Source organism: Amphibalanus amphitrite, unplaced genomic scaffold (assembly GCF_019059575.1).
Source record: "Amphibalanus amphitrite isolate SeventyFive unplaced genomic scaffold, NRLGWU_Aamphi_draft 000364F_arrow, whole genome shotgun sequence".
Classification (NCBI taxonomy): Eukaryota; Metazoa; Arthropoda; class Thecostraca; order Balanomorpha; family Balanidae; genus Amphibalanus; species Amphibalanus amphitrite.
Genome location: NW_024881858.1, coordinates 72,501 through 81,965, shown reverse-complemented (window position 1 = coordinate 81,965; position 9,465 = coordinate 72,501).

Genomic DNA, 9,465 nt, shown 5'->3' with positions numbered 1-9,465 from the left:
ACCTGACCTTGACCCGACCTGTGACCTCAAAATTCAACTTAAAGTACTCATCTGAAGCGTCTCGTCGCGTTCTTTCGTTTGCCGCCTCGTGCGTTTCGCTGCGCCTATTGGTTCTCGAGTTATCGGCTGGGGGGCGTTTAACGCCCCCCCCCCCCCAGCAAACGGTTTGTGGCGAAATACCCCAGCAACTGCCGGGTTAAGGACCTGCATCGGCTCTGAGGGCTCAACTTGGCCTTTTCTGGACTCTGGAGTCCAACACCAGCCCAAGCCTGTCTTTTAGGGTGCCACACTGACCCCTGAGGGTCCCATCCTTGCCTCAAGGACCCGCATTAGCCTTTGAGAGCCTAAGTCGGCCTCTGATGGCCTCAAACTGCCATTTTCAGGCCCTGTACTGGTCTCTGAGGGCCTTAAACTGGCCTTTGAGGGCACAAACCGACCTCTAAAGGTCCCACACCGGTTTCTGATGGCCCATTTTCTGCCTCTGAGATCCAAGACTGACCCTTTTGTGCCTCTGAGGGCCCCGTACTGGCTTCTGAAGGATCGATGCCGGTCTCTGAGGCCCAATGCCAGTCTTATAAGGGCCTCACACGGACATCTGAGGCCCACATTAACCTCTGATGGCTCCAAATTGAGGCCCTATTTAGTCCCCAATCAGCCTATAAGGTCTCTGATGGCCCTATTTTGTTGTGTGGCTGGGGACCCATGGCTTACACCTTTAGGCGTCACGCACTGGCCTCTGAGAGCCCACATCGGCCTCTGGGGTTCCATACGGGCCTTTGAGGCCGCTATGGCCATGGGCCCCTGTGAGCTAGCACCGCCCCCCCCCCCTCCGAGGGTTGGCAAAGTTGCCAAGTTGCCCCCACCCCCAAACGCCAAGTCTGCTACCGCCCATGCATTCAGATGCATCCATTGTAAAAAAAATAACTTGCACTGCAGTGATTGGGGGTTGGGGCACTGGCTGCTAGCAAGTTTTTTTCCCGGGAAACCGAAGTGGTAGTTCCTACCGGACGTCTGGCCGGACCTTTATTTTTGCATTTGCTTCTGGGTGGGCAAATCGACGCCACTGGGTGGGCAATTGTGGTGATTGGGTAGGCATTTGCCCACCCAGTGGGTATGTTAGAGGAGGCCCTGTATTTGTCTGACAGGATGTTGCTCCGGTAATACTCATTACTCGTCACTGATTGCGGTCTTCTGTGAGACAATGCACACCTGGAACATCGCATAGCAGCTGAATATGCTCCAGATCTGGATCTTGGCCGGATGTTTGACGCTGGTGACGGCCGGGACCGCCGGGACGTTTGAGTTACTGGCAGCAGCCCAAGGCCACTTTGACGGTCCAAAGGACAATACAGCGCGAATAGCTACCCATTTCACCACACCACCTTGCTCATATCTTTCTTCGACCAGTGGATGCGTCTTGGCGTGAGGCCAAAGGTGGTGCACTGGCTATTTTCCCGTCAATTTCGTTGTCTTTTTTCAGTTTGATGGGCAGAAGCATAGGCGGCGGAACGGGGAGGGCACTGGGGCACCGTGCCCCCTTTGATTTTGGCATTTCAACATTAGCCCTATGGGCGTTGCATGAAAAGAATGAGACCAAAAGTCGGCAGTGCCCCTCCCCCTTAATTGAAGGTGTTCCACCGCTACTGGTTAGAAGAACAAAGGTAAGGGCGGATAGCGGTGAGTCATGATGTGGGCCCTTTTATCGGTCTTGAATTCAAGTTAATCTGCGTTGGTAAAGGGTGGCTTTTGCGCTCGCAGCCGGGCTGAGTTCACCAATCAAGTCCCAGCTTATTACGCCTTAGGCAGATGTGCAGTTGGCTGCTGCTGATGTCCAGCTGCTGGCAGACCAGCTTCAGGCTCATTGCCGCCATGCACAAGCATGCTTCTTTAATACAAAAGGAGAGAGTGTGCTCCTTTTTCTCCATTGCCTTAGACGAAAACTATCAAATGAACCTGTCGGTGACTCGACTAATTACTCAGAGCAAGAACATCTGGCAAAGGTAGGTCTTTGCTGAGTTGAGAGCCGATACCGGAGGCACTCATACACTATACAGCCAGACGCCAGTATTCCCGCTTCTAACATCAGAAAAGAAACTGTGCGAACAGATATGGCGAAGTTGTCCGGATAATTTCGTTACACCCTAAATAGTAAATACTCTTGCGTGACATTGACTTTCGGGCTGCCTTGGAATTGGATCGTATCTTTACCCACGAATAGGGGACTGATAAGCTTTAAGCTACTTCAAAACATGTGGCAAGACTGCTTTGCAGTCGTCGAAACTTGTACGGACATTCCGTACAAGTTTTCGGGCCTTCTAAAACTTGTACGGACACTGTCCGTGTCCGTAGTGTCCGTAGTGGTGGTGCCCATGCCTGGAGCTGGCTATATTCTCAGCGCTCCAATGGGGCCGCTTCATCACGTGATTACAGCGCCGTCAGCCGTCAGCGACGCGCTGATCCTTGCAATCGTCTCCCGGAGGGAGGATTGCAGGAGGATAATCAGGAGGAGGAGGAGGATAATCAGCTAAACGGTTCAAGATAATTACGTGCGCGGTGCGGCATCAAAATATCATAGATAATTGAAATGACTAGAGGTGCAGTTAACTATAGTTCAGTCGATGACAGATAAGACCACAACTAGCTCTATGATTGGACCCTATTGTTGATGCCTGGCGACGTGCGCTCGAGTACCTATAGAGTGAAGTGTAGGTATGAATCCCTAGCAGCCTACGACGGAAGGGTGCAGTATCGAAAATCTCATAGCCATTTGTCTTGGCTGAAGGTCCTGTGGACATAAAGCATTTCTGATTAGGATAAAGATACTTAACAGCAGAACATTAGACTGGTGATCTGTCTCAGCCAGCCCGCACGCCACTAAGCGCTAAGTTATTACGCCGAAACAGTGTTGTACTGAAACTTCTCTCTATGCTAGACAGTGCAACATGATAACGTGTAGTTTTCAAAATATTATAGCAAATTTATGTATCAAGACGTGCTGTAACCTACATTGCATTCACTGAACGATAAGGCTAGAGCGAGCCCTTTGTTTTTACACTATTTTTTGTGTCTGGCGCATAGGTATAAAGTGCAGGGTAAAACTCAGTAGCAGCTTTTTTTGGCCCTGCTGCCAAAAACTTTTTCTTCTTCTTCTGTTGGCCCTGCTCGGGCCGTGTATTTGTGACCACACCTGAGTCGAGACTAAACCGACAACCAAGCACAAAGTGAACAGTCGCATATCACGCCACATGGCGCTGCATCCGATTGGTCACCCCTTTGGCGCGAATGCCTCTCATTGGCGGACAGCGATCGGCTGATCGCGCTAGGTCACAGGCCGAGGTCACGTGACGGCGCATCGGCGGGGTTACTACTGGAAGCGATATAACGAACTGAAAAATTACGCCTAGAGAACAAAAGTAATAAAATAGGAAGCCACGGCCTAGGACACCTTCCTTTGTCTAAATTATATCGAACACCTAAATTATCCGTATGCACTGTAAACGGAGCAGTGCCCGCGCACATTAAATAAACCGCCACCAAAGCCGCTACATATTCCGCAACATAAATCGGAAGGGCGAACCGAAATCTCGCCGAAATTGGGGCGCAGCCCGGGCGCACGATACCAATACAAAACGGAGTGGCGTCGACAAAACCCGAACGGTCATGCGCCTCGGACCACGCACATCGATCTTGCCACCGCCAAACCACATCATCGGCCAAATACGGCACAATGGCAGCGCACGCGGCACAGTCTCCGTCCCTGACCGCCGCCACAACCTCGAGAGGCAGCTTAAATAGAGGCCTTACAAAATTAACATAACCCGCCAGACGATGTCGCACCGTCGACGGCCAAGACGGACAGCACTCAGCTACCGCCGTACGAAGGGGTAGCAAAACATCACGTCGCACACGCGCCGAACTCTCGCGCAAATTCAGCTCAACCCCCAAAAATACAATGCTCGACACCGGTGACAATATAGATTTCTCAAAATTAATGCATAAGCCCACATCCGTCAAAAACCGAACAATACCACCGAGGGATGCAAAGTCCCGAGCAAGAAACAGAAAATCATCTAAATACACAACGCCGCGAACACCAGGAAAACGCTCCTCCACCAAAAACAAGAAAAACACAAGAAAAATGCCAAGAAAAGAAAAATGCACAAGAAAAATGCTGCATCTCAGCAGGCGCATGTTTATAACCCAGCGGCAATCTCGTAAACAAATATGTATGATTATCATATAATACCCCAAAGTAACGTTGCGTGCTCGGACATAAAGGAATATGGTAAAAGCCATCGCGCAAATCAATCTTAATCGCCCATACAAAACCCTGAGACGATAAATCTAACGCTCTGTCAATAGAAGGCAAATTGCATGGACGGGCCGACAATAGTGGAGTCAAATCAGACAGATCGTAAACCAAACGCGCAACCGACTCAGATTTCGCAACTGGGAAAAGACGGTAGCAAGCCAGCGGGTTCCCCGGCCGCAAAACCCCCGCCGACACAAACGAATGCACCGCCGCGTCCATCAGCGCAGACCGAGGAGTCGCCCGCCAGATCGGCGGCACCACAGAAGGCTTTGTTTGTTTTGTTGGGTTAGGCCCTTTCGGTCTGGCAAGACCATTTCAGAGCCGGGAGGATGATAGGATAAAGGGGGAGACATTGGTCTGGGCAGGCACTCTAGTGAGTCGCCGGGGCTGAGCCCGTCCAGAGGACAGGCCACCCAGCCCCAAGGCACTCACTGCACCCGGCTACGGGGTGCGCTCCCTCGGGAGCAGCGGTGCCGCTCCAAGGGAGCAGCCCGCATGAGATAAAGTTGCCTGTCCAGCCCGGAGGGGGGTTGCGGCGTGGACGAGAAGGATTTCTGTATCCTGAGGATAGAAGCACGGAACGGTGACTCGTAACTTGAGGCCTCGAGCCAGAACACTGTGTACCCGATGATGGCGCACGTAATAGTCTGGCCTCACTTGCACCGACACCGGCGGCCGCACTCTGGCCTCACTCGACACGCGGCGCCGCCCGTCGCCGGTAAACGGCGACGCCGCCCACGCCGCACCCCGGTCGGCCCGCGCAGACGGAGCCGACCCACCACCACTCTGAGGAGCCGCCCGCTCAAGGAGCCCCAGCAGCGCCCCGAGGGCACAGCCAGCGCCCCCCGCCGCCAGAAACTGCTCCGCCGGCAGCGGCGGCGGCGGCGGCAGCGACGGCGGCGGCAGCAGCGGCGGCGACGGCGGCGGCAGCGGCGGCACCAGCAACAACGGCGACGACGGCGGCAGCAGCCCCAGGTCGACGCCGCACGAACCTCCACCAGCAGCGCCATCTGTGGCCGCGGCGCCACACTCCAGCAGGGCAGCCGAGGTACTCTCTCCAGCAGTGGGCAGAGCTGGAGAGTCTGCGGGCGGCAGGAGACCGGAGAGGGGAGCCGAGACCGTCGTCCTCACCGCCCGCAGCGCCGTCCGAATTCTAACGTCGCGACGCGGCCGGCGGCGCGGCGCCCCTGGGCGGCACTCGCAGGCCGGACGGACGGGACGGGCGCCCACGCCACCTGGAGGCCGGTGCAGAGGCCGGCGGCGGCGGCGGGGGCGGCTGAGGCCGCGCGGCGGCCGGTGGCTGGACGACAACTCGGCTCAGGTGAATACCCAGCCGCTCCATGTCGGACGACCGAGCGTCGCGCACGGCCGCTCCCCAGCCTTCGTGGGCGACAATCAGGAAGAGCCGCACACGGCCCCAGAACCAGTGGGAATGGTCCGGGGGCGGGCCGCCGCCTTCCCCGATGATCAGGAGACCTCTGACCTCCTCCTGCTCGCGGGTGCCGAACGTCGCGGCGGGAACACCCAGCTGTCGGCGGAGCTCCGCCAGCCACAGCTGCCGCTGTGCCCGTGACGGAGAAGTAGGCGCATCTTCTACCACCTCCGGCTCCTCCTCCTTGACGACTGGAGCAGCCGCCTCCGCCCCGACGCCTGCCGCCGTCAAACGGGCGACGACGGCGTCCACCAGCCGGTCAACGTCGACGGCGGCGGCGTCCGGCTCCGACCCGGCCCCCGACTCGGCCATCGCCGCGCCGGACCGTAGACGGCGCGGCTCCGTCATCCCACCCGGTAATCGATCCCGAGTCCGGAGTGGGCCCAAAAACTGAATCACCAAATCACTTTCACTTCTTCTGTTGACCCTGCTCGGGCCGTGTATTTGTGACCACACCTGAGTCGAGACTCTACCAGTGTTTGTGCTTCCTTCGCTGCTGTTCAACGCGCTGCTCCTGCTCGCCGTGCGCCGCCGCTCGGCCTGCGCAGCTCTCGCCTGGCTCATCTACTACGCCATAGTGTTCGTGCTGGTGGCACTGGCCTCGGTGGGCCTGCTGGTCACCTGCGGCGTGCTCTCGACTCAGGTGTGGTCACAAATACACGGCCCGAGCAGGGCCAACAGAAGAAGTGAAAGTGATTTGGTGATTCAGTTTTTGGCGCCCACTCCGGACTCGGGATCGATTACCGGGTGAGATGACGGAGCCGCGCCGTCTACGGTCCGGCGCGGCGATGGCCGGGTCGGGGGCCGGGTCGGAGCCGGACGCCGCCGCCGTCGACGTTGACCGGCTGGTGGACGCCGTCGTCGCCCGTTTGACGGCGGCAGGCGTCGGGGCGGAGGCGGCTGCTCCAGTCGTCAAGGAGGAGGAGCCGGAGGTGGTAGAAGATGCGCCTACTTCTCCGTCACGGGCACAGCGGCAGCTGTGGCTGGCGGAGCTCCGCCGACAGCTGGGTGTTCCCGCCGCGACGTTCGGCACCCGCGAGCAGGAGGAGGTCAGAGGTCTCCTGATCATCGGGGAAGGCGGCGGCCCGCCCCCGGACCATTCCCACTGGTTCTGGGGCCGTGTGCGGCTCTTCCTGATTGTCGCCCACGAAGGCTGGGGAGCGGCCGTGCGCGACGCTCGGTCGTCCGACATGGAGCGGCTGGGTATTCACCTGAGCCGAGTTGTCGTCCAGCCACCGGCCGCCGCGCGGCCTCAGCCGCCCCCGCCGCCGCCGCCGGCCTCTGCACCGGCCTCCAGGTGGCGTGGGCGCCCGTCCCGTCCGTCCGGCCTGCGAGTGCCGCCCAGGGGCGCCGCGCCGCCGGCCGCGTCGCGACGTTAGAATTCGGACGGCGCTGCGGGCGGTGGGGACGACGGTCTCGGCTCCCCTCTCCGGTCTCCTGCCGCCCGCAGACTCTCCAGCTCTGCCCACTGCTGGAGAGAGTACCTCGGCTGCCCTGCTGGAGTGTGGCGCCGCGGCCACAGATGGCGCTGCTGGTGGAGGTTCGTGCGGCGTCGACCTGGGGCTGCTGCCGCCGTCGTCGCCGTTGTTGCTGGTGCCGCCGCTGCCGCCGCCGTCGCCGCCGCTGCTGCCGCCGCCGTCGCTGCCGCCGCCGCCGCCGCCGCCGCCGCCGCTGCCGGCGCCGTTGCCGGCGGAGCAGTTTCTGGCGGCGGGGGGCACTGGCTGTGCCCTCGGGGCGCTGCTGAGGCTCCTTGAGCGGGCGGCTCCTCAGAGTGGTGGTGGGTCGGCTCCGTCTGCGCGGGCCGACCGGGGTGCGGCGTGGGCGGCGTCGCCGTTTACAGGCGACGGGCGGCGCCGCGTGTCGAGTGAGGCCAGAGTGCGGCCGCCGGTGTCGGTGCAAGTGAGGCCAGACTATTACGTGCGCCATCATCGGGTACACAGTGTTCTGGCTCGAGGCCTCAAGTTACGAGTGCCTTCTGTGGTGCCGCCGATCTGGCGGGCGACTCCTCGGTCTGCGCTGATGGACGCGGCGGTGCATTCGTTTGTGTCGGCGGGGGTTTTGCGGCCGGGGAACCCGCTGGCTTGCTACCGTCTTTTCCCGGTTGCGAAATCTGAGTCGGTTGCGCGTTTGGTTTACGATCTGTCTGATTTGACTCCACTATTGTCGGCCCGTCCATGCAATTTGCCTTCTATTGACAGAGCGTTAGATTTATCGTCTCAGGGTTTTGTATGGGCGATTAAGATTGATTTGCGCGATGGCTTTTACCATATTCCTTTATGTCCGAGCACGCAACGTAACTTTGGGGTATTATATGATAATCATACATATTTGTTTACGAGATTGCCGATGGGTTATAAACATGCGCCTGCTGAGATGCAAAAAAAAAGCAGGGTCAACACGTTCATTTACCATCGGCAAAGTCGGCAAAGCCCATTGGCGGTGATCGGCAAATTTCAGTTCCGAAACAAATTGTGTTTGAATAGTTTGACTGAAAAATCTCTCAGCCCATCTCTCAGCTGATGGGAGTGTCGGCTGCCTTATTCTCAATTTTGCTCTCACCAACTCACCAAACTAACTGGGTGTCACAGCTCAAGCTATTATTGCGATTATTGGTGACCTGCCACATGCGTACATTAAAAGGCTTCGTTACCCTGTCAACTTTGACTGATTTTTGTAGAATAAGGAAGTAATCTAGCAACTCTGACTGACGCGGTTTCCGTACATGATAGAGTGTCCTACACGCTGATTATTTCATATTAGGCGTCGAACAACTTATGGCAAAGCCTGAGACCAAAAACCGAACACGTTTTCATCATCGGCAAATTCGGCAAATGCCATTCACGGTGATCGACGAAGCTCAGTTCTGAAACAAACCATGCTTTCGATTGGTTTGATTGAAAAATCACTCGGCCCATCTGCTAATTGGAATGTCAGCTGCCTTATTCTCAATTTTCCTCTCACCCAACTCACCAAATCAACAAGGTACCATCGGCAAATTCGGCGAATCATATTGACTGTGAGACTGTGAGTGGAACACAACAAGAGGAAACTCACAGTGTGAGTTTCCTCTCACCACTGTGAATGGTGAGAGGAAAATTACGAATAAGGCAGCCGACACTTCTTATCATGTTTTTATCGCAGTATATGTTTTATCGTGTGTAATGTGGCATTATGTGTATGTACAACTTGTCGATATTTTAGCGTCACTTTGCTTTTACAACATGTATGACGGGAGACTTGAATAGCCACGGTGTGGATGGTCTCAACAATACACGAAACGAAACGACACAATAACCTTTGGTGAACTCGGTTCACTTTTTCGAGTTCTACATGTTTCGAGGCTAGTTTTTGGAGCTGGATTCGAATTTAGCAACTATTTGAACATTTACGAAGCAGTTTTGGTAATTTTATAACACGTTACAAAGCTGTAAGAGGCTGTAAGAGCTGTAAGACACGTACTACGAATACTCGTCACAACCCCTACTGGTTGACCTGACTTGACCTAAACCGACCTGGTCTAAATGCTTCAAGACATCATCTGTGATAAAAACTAACACGATATTCGTGATCCGAAAACCCCCCGACAAAACCCTACAGCAGGCACACTTCACGACTTTTTAACAGTTCCTGATTTTCCCGACTTTTGGGTCATTGACCTGACCTGGAAGGTCAACCGATGACCTAGGACCTTAAAATGGGGTATCATCGGCTTCGTCTCGTT